Here is a 16,100-nt window from a genome sequence, read left to right as displayed (position 1 = left end):
GATGTGCTCCTCACTGGGGAGTCTATTGAAGAAATTACATAATTAAAGGCAAAGTTAAATGATGCTTTTACAATAAAAGATCTAGGAACAATGAGGTACTTCCTTAGTTTGGAAATAGCCAGGAATGACACATGACTGCTTATCAATCAGAGGAAATTTATATTAGATATTCTGAAAGATATGCATATGGAAGATTGTTTGCCAGCAGAGTTCCCAATGCCAAGGGGTTTGAAGCTCTCTGTTGATTCAGGAGAAATTATTGAGAATCCGGAACAATATACAAGATTGGTAGGCAGATTATTGTATCTTAACATGACAAGACCTAACATTTCCGATTCTACACAGCATCTCAGTCAATTTCTACAGCAGCCTCGAGTACCACACATGAAGGCAGCAACTCAGGTTTTGAGGTATTTAAAGAATACAGTCAATACTGGTCTGTTTTACCTAGCAGGAACCTCTCTGAACATCAGTGCCTATAGTGATTCTGACTGGGCTCAGTGTGCTTTCTCTGGAAAGTCTCTCAGTGGTTATTGCATTTTTCTAGGAGAATCTCTAATTTCCTGGAAAACAAAAAACAGAAGACAGTTAGTAAGAGTTCAGCAGAAGCAGAATATCGTTGTATGTCTTTCACATCAGAAATGGTATGGGTTAGCAATCTCTTATCAGACTTGCAGATTCAGATACCCAAACCCATACCCTTATACTGTGATAATACAGCAGCTGTGCATATTGCACATAATCCAGTGTTTCATGAAAGGACAAAACACTTGGAAATAGATTGTCATTATGTGAGGGACAAGTTGCAGGAAGGTTTCTTAGATACACAGCACATCAGATCAGGGATGCAATTAGCTGACATTATGACTAAAGCCTTAGGGGCTAAACAACACAATTTTCTTACTACCAAGCTTGGACTCGAGCATAACAAGATGAGTCAAGCTTGATGAGGGGATGTGAACATAAGGAGGATTAGTAGTAAGGTCAATGCATTAACCAAAGGTAGTTAGTAGTTGGATAACTAACTATATATACTTCACAATTGTAACAGGACACTCCCTTGATCAATACACAATTATTTCATTACAACTAATTCTTTCTCTCTTTAATAACTAATACTCTCTCTCTCTCTCTCTCTCTCTCTCTCTCTCTCTATATATATATATATATATACATATATATATATATATATATATATATATATATATATATATATATATATATATATATATATATATATATATATATATATATATATATATATATAGTATTAGGATCAAAAGAGTCCTCCTCCTAAATGTGAGTCCATAAGTCCTATTGAGGACCATTGTATGAGAAAAATGGGTGGTGGAGATGATGTGACCATAATTGGCGCATATTTAGCCCCCGAATTACCCTTGTTTCCATGCTTTTTAGTGCTTATTTGGGTCATTTCTTATCTTTAGTTCTTTGTTTTGCATATTCTTTGAGATTTTGATCCCTTGGTAGGAAAGGAGTAAGAATCTTGCATTTTCATGGCAAATCGAGACTAAATTGATCAAATTCAATGACCAAGCATCAAGGAGGGACAAGATTAGAAGGCCTTTGTACATATCATAGTAGAAGAGCAATGTTGAGAAAAGATCTTTGAGTCCCCAAGGAAATCCCCAAGGAATTTATGAAGAAAAGGGAAGAAAAGAAGAAGTTACCACGCTGACTGACAATCCGAGCGGATTGTCAACAATCCGCCCGTCCTGCCCTTGCGCAATCCGAGCGTCCCAGCTGGAATCCGCTCGGATTCCCCCTCAACAATCCGCCCGGATTCCCCAGAATCCGCTCGGACTCCATCGCCCAAATCCGGCCGTCCCGACCTTAATCCGCCCGGATTCCTTCACAGCACGGGTCGTCTTCTTCAAGCTACGAAAAGAGAAGCCCTTCTCTCCAAAAATACCGGCTTCTCCTTGATCAACTTAAAAAGTGTAATTACTAGTTTAGCCCTTAGTTAACCCTAATGCATCCTCCCTAATTTTCACTATAAATACCCCATTAGTCTAATTAGAGGAGCATGTTCTTCTTATCAATAATTAGTGTAGTTAATATCAATCAAATCTCTCTTCAATATTGTAATCAAGTATTAATCAAGTTTTAATCCAAGTTTTAGTTCTTTAATCTCTCTTTTGTTCATCCTTTATTTTGGGTAATTGAAGATTATTTGGGTTATTATTGGGAGATTGACAACCTCTCAATCTAGCATTCAAGTACTTCTATTATTCTTGCTTTATTATTGGAATCATTAGTAGGTATAATCTCTTAATCCCTTTTTAATTATTGTTAATTACTTTCATTTATTCATCATGTTTCATATTGTTGGTATGATTGACAACCTTTCTAGCATGATCAACATGATAATGAGTGAGTAGTCTCTTAGCTAGGGTTAATGGGTGATTAGGGGAAACCAACATGGGGAATGATTCATGCTTAAATTAATATGCTTTCATATCTTATTTGCTTGCTTGTTTTGATCTCAACTCATGCACATGTTATATTTGATGAAATGCTAAGCCTATGAATCCTTGCATTTACTATCATCTCCTATCTTTTCAATGAGACTTGTAAGACATAACCCAACTCGAGTCTCATTAGACCATGCATGTTGTTGAGTAGGGAAGATTAAGTCGACTTGTAGGTGTTGTACAATCTAATCGATTCGGCTCCGGGACCCAAACTTTCCTAGGATTGTAAGATATAACCCAACTCAATCCATCACAACAATAATTGCTTGCTTATAATTTGAGAACATGTTTGTATGATCATATCCCATGATTCCCCTATGACCCCATGACACCCTAGTGCCTTTAATCAATTGTTTACACCCCTTTTTATTCATCTTGCTTGTTTATTTTCATTGTTATTCTAGTTTAGTAACCTTCTACATCAACCCAATTTGTGACACCCCTTAGACACCACTAGTTACAATAGAAATCTCATTTCAACTCCCGTCCCTTGGGATCTGACCTTTACTTGCCTCTTTACTAATTGTAGAGTTGCTTGTTAAGCTATAAATTGTGTTTTGATTCGACCGTGACCAACGACCACATCTATTTACTTGTGAATACGAAACGGACTGATCAAAAATGGCGCCGTTGCCGGGGACGGTGTTTGTTTGATTTAGATTTCTTCTTTTTGTTATTAGTTGTATCTTTCTTCACCTTGAGGAAGTAAAAATCCTCAAGGTTTGTTCTAATTGTTTTTGAGTTGTTTGATATTTTGCATGTCTAGAAGGTTACAAGGTGATTTGTTACCTTTTGACCGTGAAATCGAAAGAACCTTGACGAACAATAGGAGACTTGTTAGGAGGAATTTGAGAGGTGTTGGTGAAGTTGTTCAACCCACTAGTGAGTTTGTCAATCCTTTCGCAATAGAAGGAGAAGAAAACCCATTACACAATACCCCACAAAATCCACCTACAATGCCAAAATTCTCGTCACACTTCGTACCCACCGAGGAGAATCTACCAAATGGTACTCCTACACCGCAACATCTCACCGGAAATTTTATTGCCAAGTCCGCCTTCATCCAACTAGTTGAGAGGAGCCAATTCGGGGGAATGCCTAGTGAGGACCCTCATTCTCATATGGAAACCTTTTGCGATTATTGTGATGCTATCTCTCAAACGGGCGTGACTCAAGACCAAATTAGATGGGTCTTATTTCCTTTTTCCTTAATCGGCACCGCAAAGCAATGGTTGAAGGGCCTTGATAAGGCCACCCTTGGAATAGATTCTTGGAAGAAGTTGGCTCTAGCTTTCTACAAAAAATTCTACCCACCGGAAAAGACCAACATGCTAAGAGCTCAAATTACGGGTTTTAAGCAAAGGGATGAAGAGTCTTTGTATGAAGCTTGGGAGCGGTTTAAAGGTATTTGTCGCTCATGTCCTCACCATGGACTTAGCGAATGGTTTTTGGTGCAACAATTTTGGAATGGTTTATATGAAGATTCTAGGAACATTCTCAATATGGGATCAAATGGAATGTTCACCGAAGTTGTTGACAATCAAACATGGAACAAGATTGAGGAAATGGCGGTCCATAATTCACAATATAGTAGACCTCGCAAGGCTACTAGAGGAGGAAAGCATGAAGTGGACTCCGTTACTCAATTGGGTGCTCAACTTAGTGCTCACATTGACACAATCAACTTGAAGTTTGAACAAGCTATGGCTAGACTTGAGGAAAACTCAAAATCATCGAAGCATCATGTCAATGCCATGACGGCCTCCTCATCAATCCCAAGTGGGATATGTGAGAATTGTGGAACTTTGGGTCATGACCCAAGTGAGTGTAGGGGAACAACCGAACAAGTTAATGCTTTCCAAGCTTACAAAAGTGGTACCCCTTATTCAAATTTTTACAATGAAAACACCAAGTTCCATCCAAATCTCTCATACAAGAGCCAAAATGTTCAAAACCCTCAAACAACATACACTCCACCACCCATGAGAAACCAAAATCAAAGATCCTTTTACAATCAAAACCAAGGTTACCAAAATCAAAATCCATACAATCACCAAAATGACCAAGGTTTTGATGTCCAAAAAGCGGTCCTCCAAATGCAAAATAATCAACAAGAATTTTTCACCCAAATGCAAAAAGATTGCCAAGCAAAAGAAACCACCATCAACAACATTCTAGCTCACACCAAGTTGTTGGAAACACAATTGACTCAACTAGCATCTTCAAGCTCACAAAGACAAAAGGGGCGATTACCACCTCAAAGTAATCCCCCTAGACATGAAACGGTTAGTGCCATTCACTTGAGAAGTGGTACAAGGTATGAAGCACCGAAGAAGCAAGTTGAGGATGAAGTTGTGGAAGCTAGTGAAAAGGAAGAAATTGTGCAAAACTCCAAAGATGGAGAATCATCAAAAGAAGAAAGTTCAAAGAAAAATGAAGACAAGGCCAAAGAGAAGGAGCCCATTATGATTAGACTTCCTTTTCCAAGTCGTCAAGCCAAACCCAAAGTTGATGATCAACTTGGAAAGTTCATGGAAATTGTGAAGAATTTAGAAGTCTCAATTCCTTTCACGGAATTAATCAACCACGTTCCGGCCTATGCAAAGTACATGAAAGATATCTTCACAAAGAAGAAGTCGATCCGGAAACTTGAGACTATCGCCTTCACTAAGGTGAGTAGTGCAATACTTCAAGGGAGTTCACCTCCAAAGTTAAAGGATCCGGGAAGCTTCTCAATACCGTGTACCATTGGCGACACAACGATCAACAAAGCCTTATGTGATCTAGGGGCTAGTGTGAGTGTCATGCCGTACTCGGTGAGTAAAAGGTTGGGAATGGGAGAGCTTAAATGCACCAACATCACACTCCAAATGGCCGATAGATCGACGAAGACACCATTAGGGATATGGGAAGATGTCCCCGTGCGAATTGGGAAATTTTTCATCCCGGTGGACTTTGTCATTGTTGATATGGAGGAAGATTCCAACATTCCAATCATCCTAGGAAGACCTTTCCTACACACCGCGGGTGCGGTGATTGATGTGAAACATGGAGAGCTCACTCTAGAAGTGGGAGATGAAAGCATAACTTTTAATCTTGACAAGACCATGAGAGCTCCTCGTTTGCATGAGCCATGTTTCATGATTGATCATTATAGCCGAAAAGATGAAAGGAAGAAATCGGAACTCCAATGGAGGAAGAAAATTGAAGATGCTCCATTCAAAGAGCAAGTGAATTGTGACAACGAGAGCTTGCAAAGCTCATCAAAATCAACCAAGGAAGAAGAGGATGGCCTCATTGGCCAAGAGAATAAATTAGGAGAGTTGTCTCCATCTAAGCAAGAGATTTTCAATGATCAACTCAACGAAGTTTGTGGTCTTTGGGACGACGAGTTTGAAGGGATCTTTAATCCCTACATTGGGCATGCCATCGATCATGATCAACAACAAGGGCCACGGTCTATTGAGGACCTCTACCATAATAATGAACAAGCTTTTGATTACTTCTTCAAGGTGTTGAGCAACATCAACAACACCTTGAACATGCCCCCTTGACATCTCATCAAGAATGAGAGTTTGGTGGAGTCCTCCCTAAACCACCACTTGTAAATATTTCTAAATCCCTAACTTACATTTCAATTCTTGTATTGCATTTTTGTCATTTTTGGATTTTTATTTACTTTGATCAAAATAATTGTCATGTAAGAGAGAAGTGAGGGAGAGACTAACGACTTCAATTGATGTGTAGTGCTCTACCTTAGTGTGGGGATGGCAATTGTCTAGGCTATCCATGCCTTAGTAATGCCCCCACAATGAAGAACACAAGCCTTGAAAGAAAGAATGGAAGAATGATAAAGGGAATGCGCTGTGCACGGATGGAACTGAATCCGTGTACACAGGAAGAATCCGAGCGGATTCCAGAGAAATACGCCCGTCTTATGCAATCCGAGCGTCCTGCAGAAAAGACGCCCGTCTTGAACTAAGCTGAAATTTGAAATTTTCTTGACTGTTGAAGAATCCGAGCGGATTACCAAAAATCCGCCCGTCTTGAAGAATCCGTCCGTCTTGTGGAAAAGACGCCCGTCTTTGCAGATGAGGAAAACAAGCAAAAATCTCTGGACTGAAATCCGTCCGTCTTTGAAGAAATCCGCCCGTCCCGTGTTCAGCAAATCCGAGCGGATTGTACCAAATCCGCCCGTCTTTAGGCGAGCTTTTGCAAAGATTGAAGAAGCAGAATCCGCACGGATTGAGCCTAATCCGCACGGATTGCCCCTGCAGTTTTGAAAATTTCGGCCTCTTTAAAACCCCTCCCACCTTCATTCATTTACTCATTCATTCATAAACACTACCCACAACATCAAAACCCTCATCCTCTCCATCATAAAAACAAAAACCCTCAACAACATTCAACAAAAACAAATCAAACCATCCTTCCCACAACAATTTAATCACTCCTTCTTCAACAAAAATCAAAACCAAGAACAAAATCTTCAACCTTTGAGTCGATTTTTGTTTTCATAAAGGCAAAGCCTTTCACCTTAAAATCGATTTGGGCATCCTACATATTGAAGATTTTTCATTCTTTTCTTGGTTAAGCTCATCAATGGCAAGGACTAAGGGTGCAACAAAGGCAACAAAGGCACCAAAGGCTAAGGCACTCTCACAAAGGCAAAAGGCTCTTCAAACAAAGAAAGCTTTGGCTATGGTGGTGGCAACACCAAACTTGGAAGTGCAACAACAACAACCTTCTATGGGACCATCAACATCCTCTACTCCGGTAATTAATCAACTTTTGCATTATCCGGAGGTAACTTTTATTTCCGATACCCATAGAAATACCTTTGTCAAGTTTGCTATGAAATCTATTCAATCCACCAAATTCATATGTAAAGATGCCTTGGAAAAATTGGGTGTTCTTGAACAAATAAAAGCCTTTTTCAAAGCCATGGGGTTGGAGAAATTGTTTGAAACAAAGGAATTGACATACCCCTCCCTTGTCTTGGAATTTTTAAGTTCCTTGAAAGTCACCAAAGTTGAGAATAGGGAAAATATCGAGTTTCGTCTAGCTAATGTTAGTAGACGCGTTACCTTTAAGGAATTGGGTGAAATTTTGGGTCTTAGTGATGAGGAAAGTTATTTCAAGAGCTATGGAAAGTATGACCCCGAACCTCTTTGGGAGGCAATCTCCGGGAAGAAATTTGAGGATTTTCATGCGTGTCGTGCTCTTTTGGTCCATCATCCGGGCATACGAGTATGGCACAAGGTTGTGGGAAATACCATAATTGCTAGGAAAGACACCAATCATTTCACAAGACTCGATTTTATTCTCCTTGAATCGGCTTTGAATATCGGAAGAATTCACACCAAGCCTTACAATTCTTTGAGACTATTGGTTGATAGATGGCTTAATGTTGATAATGGGAAGAAGGGCACGACCGTTATTATCAATGGCGGCCTAGTCATGGTCCTAGCTAAGCACTTTGATCCTAATTTCAATAAGGATAAGAAGTACAAAGCAAAGGAAGGTGGCCATCTTATTGATATGCACATTATGATTCACAAGTTCAAGTGGGTTGCCCATAACCCCCTTGACACTAAATATGGATGGCTAACTAGTGAAGCTAGATCGTTCACCTTGCCCTCGAAGATTTGTCGCCTAAGCGTCCACCGGACCAATTATCTACTTCCCCTTTCCGAAGAAGCCGAGTATATCATTCAACAACAAAAGGGTGATCTTGAAACCCCCTCCTCTTCCATTGTCATACCACCTTACCCCTTTGAGTATGAAGAGTTCAAGCCGGAAGGAATTGAAATTGGGAAAGACTATGTGACTCTTCTCATGCAAGCAATGCACAAGAAAGCCCATGAAGATCGGAAAAATGCGTATTTGGCTCAATATCCACCCCTCCTACATCTAGCTAGGCAAGGACTCCTTGATCCATCTTGTCCTTTGCCTAGTTGGGCGGATATAGAAGTCTTATTTCCGGGTGCATCTAGGGACGTGGTGGGAGATAATGAGGTTGTTGGAAATGATGAAGAAGTTGATGATAATATTGAGGAAGAAGCAATGGAAGGAGAAAGAAATGGTGAAGATGATGAAGATGAGGAACAAAGTGAAGAAGCAAATGACAAGGAAAGTGGCAATGTGACCACTTCTCATGAGGGAAGTGGTGATGATGATAGCATGATGGAAGACTAGCAAGCCTTGGAGACTCCTACACTCCCATGGTTTGTCTATATCTCTTTGTATTTTATTTCATTTTGATCATTGTTGGTTTAGTCCTAGCAACATCAAAGGACTCACACCTCGGTACCATTGAGGTGTTCTTATTTTATTGTTCCCATTTGTAAAATCCAAAATGACAAAATTAGTTTCATGCATAGCATAGTGTGCGCATGAACTACACCCATTCTTTGACATTAGCAATAGTGTCTCACTCGGTTTGGGGAAGTTAATGCATACGCAACGGGAGGTAATCTAAATTATCCTCTCCGGCATAACAAAAACCATGCATCATGTAGTGTAGCTTAGTATAGAATTGCATTTAGAATAGAAATCATGCATCATCTTTGCATAATTTCCATCATTTTGGCCATTGAGGACAATGCCCATATTAGTGTGGGGATGGGAATTCTAACATTTAACTCTTATTCAAAAACCCATAAAAATTGAAAAAAAATTCAAAAATCATAAAAATTGAAAAAAATTGAAAACCCAAAAACAAGTTCATTTCCTTTGTATATATTGTCTTGTATATATTGTGTTTGTTTTATCCTTGTTCACATTGATTGACTACGCCACATCCGAGACATGAGGATATTGAAGACCGCATGGTATGATCTTTCCAATCTCCTTTTTCCTCTTTATGATTAATGACTATGTGGCTTTATTTTGATTAATGCGGTATAACAATGTGAATCTAGGACTTGCATTTAGTTTATATGTCATACTAGTTGGTATAATCATATGCATTAGGATGTTTATATGTTAGTTGCATCATGGCATGTAGTTGCATGTTAGAAAAATTTTGCGAAACCGTCTACTTGGGAAGCTTGACAAGTGTATATAGGCCCTAGTAGATGCTTTTTGTTCTTAAGACTTTGCTTGTTAGAATGCTTGTAAAACACCCTAGGATGTGTCATGCTAGTATCCTTTGACCCATGGTTTAAGGCCTAGTCAAGAGTACCTTGTGGTGTGATAACTCCTTGGCTACCGTTTATTCCAAGGTGACCCTTGAAAACCATGCAACCATCATTCATCCATGTTCTACCATACAATTTTGTCATCAAAAAGGGAATGGGCACAAAAACAAATCAATTTGAGTTCAATGAAATGAAAAGTGAAAGAAAGTTTGCAAAATGCATCAAATGAAAAGAGGAGCAAAAATAGAACTCTTAAGCTTCAAATACAAGACACCCTCGTTACTAATTGGGGTGACTTTTAAAATGTTCAAAAAGAAATGCAAAAAAGTTGTCAAGTATTGAAATGCCAAAAATCAAAAGAAATGGCAAAGAAAGTGTTCTCAAATGTTATATGCCACAAGAAATTGGGGGGAAAACAAAAAAATCAAAAGCAAACTCCCAAAATGAAACTCAAATTCTATCGATCCCTTTATCCACCGTATCCATTTTTGTGCATGGTAGAGAGGGGACGACCCTTCTTCTTGTCTAGGCAAGAGGGGGAATTCCGCGATCCTCCAGTGTTTCTAACACCATAGGGAGTCTACTCTTGACAAAAGCATTTAACGATTGAGGACAAAGGTACCCTAGCTTGACACAACTTGGAGGTAATTTATTGGTATCCTTCTAGGCCTAGTAGTTTGAACAAATTGCATCTATGAAGGATTGTGTACCCTTGAATTGCTTCCCTTGTAGATAATTTCCGCCACTTAGATGAGGAGAGTGGCTATTCCTTTTGTAGATGCATCCATTATGTGTTTTTGTGTGCTTAATGATTGGATGTGTCGCCATTTTGGCAAGACCCACCTTGCCTTGCAAGAAGGCATCCTACCTCATGGTTGTCTTGTTGTGAGTTGAAGGGGCGGAGTGAGACCCGCTAATTGTCTCATATCGGCTATATTATTAGGATAGGTTAGTATTGGTCCTAGTCTTTGTCACCTCTTTACTCGGGACGAGCAAAGGTTCGGTTTGCGGATATTTGATGTGACCATAATTGGCGCATATTTAGCCCCCGAATTACCCTTGTTTCCATGCTTTTTAGTGCTTATTTGGGTCATTTCTTATCTTTAGTTCTTTGTTTTGCATATTCTTTGAGATTTTGATCCCTTGGTAGGAAAGAAGTAAGAATCTTGCATTTTCATGGCAAATCGAGACTAAATTGATCAAATTCAATGACCAAGCATCAAGGAGGGACAAGATTAGAAGGCCTTTGTACATATCATAGTAGAAGAGCAATGTTGAGAAAAGATCTTTGAGTCCCCAAGGAAATCCCCAAGGAATTTATGAAGAAAAGGGAAGAAAAGAAGAAGTTACCATGCTGACTGACAATCCGAGCGGATTGTCAACAATCCGCCCGTCTGCCCTTGCACAATCCGAAAGCGTCCCAGGGAATCCGCTCGGATTCCCCCTCAACAATCCGCCCGGATTCCCCAGAATCCGCTCGGACTCCATCGCCCAAATCCGGCCGTCCCGACCTTAATCCGCCCGGATTCCTTCACAGCACGGGTCGTCTTCTTCAAGCTACGAAAAGAGAAGCCCTTCTCTCCAAAAATACCGGCTTCTCCTTGCTCAACTTAAAAAGTGTAATTACTAGTTTAGCCCTTAGTTAACCCTAATGCATCCTCCCTAATTTTCACTATAAATACCCCATTAGTCTAATTAGAGGAGCATGTTCTTCTTATCAATAATTAGTGTAGTTAATATCAATCAAATCTCTCTTCAATATTGTAATCAAGTATTAATCAAGTTTTAATCCAAGTTTTAGTTCTTTAATCTCTCTTTTGTTCATCCTTTATTTTGGGTAATTGAAGATTATTTGGGTTATTATTGGGAGATTGACAACCTCTCAATCTAGCATTCAAGTACTTCTATTATTCTTGCTTTATTATTGGAATCATTAGTAGGTATAATCTCTTAATCCCTTTTTAATTATTGTTAATTACTTTCATTTATTCATCATGTTTCATATTGTTGGTATGATTGACAACCTTGCTAGCATGATCAACATGATAATGAGTGAGTAGTCTCTTAGCTAGGGTTAATGGGTGATTAGGGAAAACCAACATGGGGAATGATTCATGCTTAAATTAATATGCTTTCATATCTTATTTGCTTGCTTGTTTTGATCTCAACTCATGCACATGTTATATTTGATGAAATGCTAAGCCTATGAATCCTTGCATTTACTATCATCTCCTATCTTTTCAATGAGACTTGTAAGACATAACCCAACTCGAGTCTCATTAGACCATGCATGTTGTTGAGTAGGGAAGATTAAGTCGACTTGTAGGTGTTGTACAATCTAATCGATTCGGCTCCGGGACCCAAACTTTCCTAGGATTGTAAGATATAACCCAACTCAATCCATCACAACAATAATTGCTTGCTTATAATTTGAGAACATGTTTGTATGATCATATCCCATGATTCCCCTATGACCCCATGACACCCTAGTGTCTTTAATCAATTGTTTACACCCCTTTTTATTCATCTTGCTTGTTTATTTTCATTATTATTCTAGTTTAGTAACCTTCTACATCAACCCAATTTGTGACACCCCTTAGACACCACTAGTTACAATAGAAATCTCATTTCAACTCCCGTCCCTTGGGATCCGACCTTTACTTGCCTCTTTACTAATTGTAGAGTTGCTTGTTAAGCTATAAATTGTGTTTTGATTCGACCGTGACCAACGACCACATCTATTTACTTGTGAATACGAAACGGACCGATCAGGAGATCAAAGCACAAAAAGGTGATTATTTAGCTAAATAAACACTCTCTCTCTCTCTCTACCTTAACTAATCCACCCTAATTATCACTAATTCCACTATATATAATTTCTCATCACACCCATTTATCTCTCATCTCACAATTCATTCACATTCTCTATCAAAAACCCAATAAATTCAAAACCTAAAAATTTAAAAAAAAATTCCCCCTCTTTTCCTCACCACTGATACTGTCGTTTCAGTACCAAAAATAAATACCTAGATACTACTAACAGAAGTCAGCTGTAAGTAGGGTCGATCTCCACAGGGAGGCGGTCACTATCTACTTGTTAATTCGGTCTGTCTAAGGTCACAAATGGGGGTTTTGAAAATTGGTTTTCTAAACTAAAAGGTTTTAAAGAAAGAGAAGCAAGGAAAGAGCAGTAAGGCAGAAAGTAAGAATAAGACTATCAATAAAGAAGGGTCATGTCAGGATTTCGGTTCACTACGGTAGTCCAGTGACTCAACTGTAAATAACTTAGATAAATTACTATGAGACGGATATGGAAAGGTCCTTCCGGTCCAATTTCTACCCTAGATTCCCACTAACTTAACTTCCGTCCTCGTCAGGGTAGTCTACTGTTCATAGCAGGTCTATTTAATCCAATCTTCCGATCCGGGAGTAAATTTAACCAGATTAAAGGGTGACTCAGAAGCGTGCACTCAACTAAGTCGGTAAATGCAGTTATATTGCTATGGTGACAGAGTCTCACAATTAATTCATCTAACCTGTTTACTACATCGTCACATTTCTACTGTAGATCCCCTAATCCCAACATGAAACAAATTAGCTACTCATGCTATTAATATTGTCAAGACTAATAACGATGAATGAACTAATATTAAACATAATAAAATTGCATAAAAGAGATTAGGGCAGAAATTAAGAGAGCGAAACAAGAAAATTAAAGTAAATAAATGAAGGATTAAGAATAAAAGAGAGTAAGAGATTAAAATCGCAAGAATCCGGCGTAAAGAACAACAAAATCCGAACGAGAAATAATCCGAAGGCAAAAGTTACAGTGGAAGAAAAAGCAACGTGAAAGAGTAAGGAGTGAAAGATGAATAATAAATGATAAGATTATCCTAAAGTGTTCTCTCATCTTCCTATTTATAGGAAAAACGATTTTATTTTACCTAGAAACAAAATAAAGCTAAAAAGCCCGAGCCCAATGAGAAACCACTCGATCTAGTGGTTTGAAACCACTCGATCGAACAAAATTAAGCTCAAACCACTCGATCGAGTAGAAAATATACTCGATCGAGTAAACCTTAAAATGCAACTACTCGATCGCTTAGAATAAGGAGTCGATCGAACACAATTGTACTCGATCGAGTACTTTCCAGCTCACAATTCCTGCTTCGCGCACTGAACTTCAAACGGCTACCATTTCTTCGTTACTTGGGAAAACAGGGCGTTTCCGGTGGCGTTGGAAAGCTAAGAGGACATGCTTTCATCTCCAATTGGAATCCCGTGAAAATATGTGGTAGAACTAGAGATATAGCTCTTCAAAATAGGCAATTGTAATTAGAAGTTCTCCCTTTGCTCGTCTAGTTGTCTTACTTCTTTGCGCATCTCAAAATAGTAGTTTGCAAGCTCCGACTCAACTCATATCCTAAATACATGCATAGGGATATGTTTTAGGCTTGATTATTCTCCTTTCCAGTTAATACCTGCAAATAATACAAGACAAACCAAAGTATACAATTCGGGGGACATTTGTAACCAAACACTACACAAAATGCATAGAAATGCGTGCAAATGAAGTATGATATACCTATATAAAATGCACACATCAAATCTCCCCAAACCAAACCTTTGCTTGTCCCCAAGCAAACTATATGCAAAACTAATGGAACGGAAAAAGAAAGCTCAGAGCTAGCTATAACTTGTCTAATTAAGCCAATTTAATGCAGTCAAAAATTAACAGTTATAGCCACAGCAGTCAATACGCAAACGAGTTATAAGATGTTCATAAATAAAGCTGACCTATCGACCTTGCAAGACCAACAAAATCGGACTCTCACGTGATCACTCTTCTCTCATGAAGCAAAAGGTGAATTATATATGTATAAGGGAGAGAGAAAAAGTCCCTCACCTAAACGGCGACCTACATAACATGCATGCAACAAAAATGATAGACGATTCAAGTACTACACATACATTCCAACCAACAATGTCCGTCACATTTGAGGGCTTATAAATGATATGGGAAAGTGTGGTTCAGGTGAGAAAGGCACAACAAATTATAGAAATGTGAAGGTAAAGCGTCAAGCTAGTTCCTAAACAAGGCCATATAAGACCATCCGAATCTCAACTGACTGTAAAATAAAGTACAAGTGCCCTTCATTGGCACACAACTCACTGTCCAAATACACTATCTCCTCAAAAAGATATGAATAAAACGGAGGAGCAAGACCGTCACAAGAAATAAACTAACACAGACGATCTCTTTATTCACATTCCAATTCATTTTCATTTTCTTCTCCTTTTCTTTCTATTTTCACGTGATTTCAACTTTTTTCAATTTCTTTTTTTTTCTCGTTTTCTTTTATTTTCTTCTTTTCACGTCTCTTTTTTTCCTTTTCCACATTCTTTCTTTTTCTACCAACTCCGCACAATGAATATGAGCCAAACTCGCAACAAGGATAGATATACCACAAAAGTCACACTAAACTAGCTTGACTAGCAGGCTAAATTTGGGTGTAGCTAATGGGTCAAAAGGCTATTTTTGGCTAATGTGGAGCTAAGTGGGTGAAAATGTAAGAAAGGAAAAATTGTAAGCACCTCCCTGCATGTGACACCCACCACAAACCTGAATGTATGCAAATGACAAGAAATCGAATTTCATAAAAGTGCAAAAGTAATGGACATGTTATGCAAGGAGCACTACTCTTAATTCCTACATAAACCGGTCATGAATGTCACCAGTTATACGGCTCTAAAATTCAAAAATTGTAAAGTAGGTTGCCAAATTATCAGGTTAAGTCTACACAATCAGCTAAATTTGAACAAAGAACTCTTTGATATGCGCATGACTCAGCTAATAACTATCAATTAGACGCAAGGCTCAAGTAAAAATGACAAGTTAAAGTGCAATTTCATCACGGAAATCTACCATTCTGACTCAACCTATATGCAAAAATAAACGTGAAATTTTTGATTTATTATCAAATTTTTTAATTTTTATGAGATTTTTGATTTTTATGAAAATAAACAACAATACAAACATAAATTAAAAGTGACAACAGAAATGCAATAAAAACAATATGCAGACACATATATGGATGTATAACATCCCCAAACCAAACCGTACAATGCCCTCATTATACTCAAAAGTAGGGATGGGAAATGCAAACTAAAAAGGAGAGAGAGTGGAGATGCAGAAAACTCACAAGATAACGCGCAGTAGGGACCTCCCCAAACCAGCCAGCAACATGGGAGGTCGCAAACAGCTGCAGAACAGCGTCATTAGAGACGAATCTACTCGATCGAGAGGGTAAAGTACTCGATCGAGTAGAATAGGCTACAAAAACTGTTCGAACGAATGAAGTAAAGCGCTCGATCGAGAAGACCAATTATTAAACACACAACAAAAACTGAAATGTTAGAAAAACAACTAAAAAGCGTAAATTGCGGGTTGCCTCCCGGATAGCGC

General features: G+C 38.6%; 1 protein-coding gene and 1 non-coding gene across 2 annotated transcripts in view; both read right to left on the bottom strand.

The window, feature by feature from the left end:
* LOC141587301 (SPX domain-containing membrane protein At4g22990-like) overlaps nt 1–16,100 on the bottom strand; it is a 189,991-nt gene that overhangs the window by 102,631 nt on the left and 71,260 nt on the right. The window lies entirely within an intron of this gene.
* Nucleotides 3,821–3,927, bottom strand: LOC141589206 (small nucleolar RNA R71). Its single transcript, XR_012520156.1, has one exon. It is a non-coding gene; the product is annotated as a small nucleolar RNA R71 (small nucleolar RNA).

This window comes from Silene latifolia, chromosome 6 (assembly GCF_048544455.1).
Source record: "Silene latifolia isolate original U9 population chromosome 6, ASM4854445v1, whole genome shotgun sequence".
In the NCBI taxonomy this organism is placed as follows: domain Eukaryota; kingdom Viridiplantae; phylum Streptophyta; class Magnoliopsida; order Caryophyllales; family Caryophyllaceae; genus Silene; species Silene latifolia.
Note: the sequence above shows the minus strand (reverse complement) of the source record. Positions and strands in the feature narration are given on the sequence as shown.